A 1,015-nucleotide genomic window follows, 5' to 3' on the forward strand; every position below is an offset into this window, starting at 1 on the left:
GGGCTGGGGCTGGGGCTGGGGCTGGGGCTGGGGCTGGGGTTTTCTAGCCCCCCAGGGAAAGTGTACACAAGCTCCATGCACCTAAATCAAGTTGATTTGGTACTCCATCGGTCCAGGTTTAACTTAAACCAAGTTCCACAATTTTTCGACCAGTTCGTGTGCATTGAACTTCTATACAATTACAGGTGTAGATTGATTTCCAGTCACTGAGACCTGGTCTGTAAGTGTAAGGTTGGCACCAGGATGAGCAAAATCTCAATCAGGTGGCATTTTGAACCTAAATAACCTCCTCAAATGCTTGTACTTGGCCTAACAGGTTCACCAGGCTGCTTCTTTCCTCATAACCCAGTTGTACTGGGATCCAGCTCAAAGCAGTGCACATCAGCGAATCCTGGTCTTGCTGAAGTCAGTAGCTAACGCTGACTGCAACAGTGCCAGAATTTCACATTGTGTTTAAAACTAACCTCAGTCCCACCTCCAATTTCTCTCTGGACTTGCGTGGTAAGTTCCTCCACTCACCCAGCAGCAGAATCCATGCTTCTGTTTTCATAATCTTCCTGCTCTTGGCATGTTACCCCTTCCTCTACATGCCTATTTTGTTCATCTGCCAACTCCCTTTACATACCTCCATATTTCTACCTGCTTTGCAATTAACTCTGCCATTTTATTATTTCATTTTGCAATGGTAGTGTTCGAGTTGTAGCCACGATGGTCCAGGTATTATGCAAGAGGCAAGGATTTCTTAGAGCAGGGGTGGGCAATTATTTCGGGCAGAGAGCTGCTTACTGAGTTTTGGCAAGCCATCGAGGGCCACATGACAGGCAGCCAGGGGCAGATGAATATTAATTTTCTACATTTTAGGGGCACCACGGGCTGAATAGAATGGCCTGGCAGGCCGCATCTGGCCCATTTTGCCCACCCCTGTCTTAGGGTGACATCTCCTCCTGCTTGCCCCCCCACACACACATATACACACACACAGCCCCACCCTGAGGAGCCCCCTCACCCCCCCCCA

The 1,015-nt window shown here is 49.0% G+C and overlaps 1 protein-coding gene across 1 annotated transcript in view; it reads left to right on the forward strand.

Moving 5' to 3' along the window:
* Positions 1–1,015, forward strand: part of USP24 (ubiquitin specific peptidase 24) — a 112,523-nt gene that overhangs the window by 16,125 nt on the left and 95,383 nt on the right. The gene's annotated exons all lie outside the window — the stretch shown is intronic.

Source organism: Gavialis gangeticus, unplaced genomic scaffold, assembly GCF_001723915.1.
Source record: "Gavialis gangeticus isolate Ggan-Ray unplaced genomic scaffold, GavGan_comp1, whole genome shotgun sequence".
In the NCBI taxonomy this organism is placed as follows: Eukaryota; Metazoa; Chordata; order Crocodylia; family Gavialidae; genus Gavialis; species Gavialis gangeticus.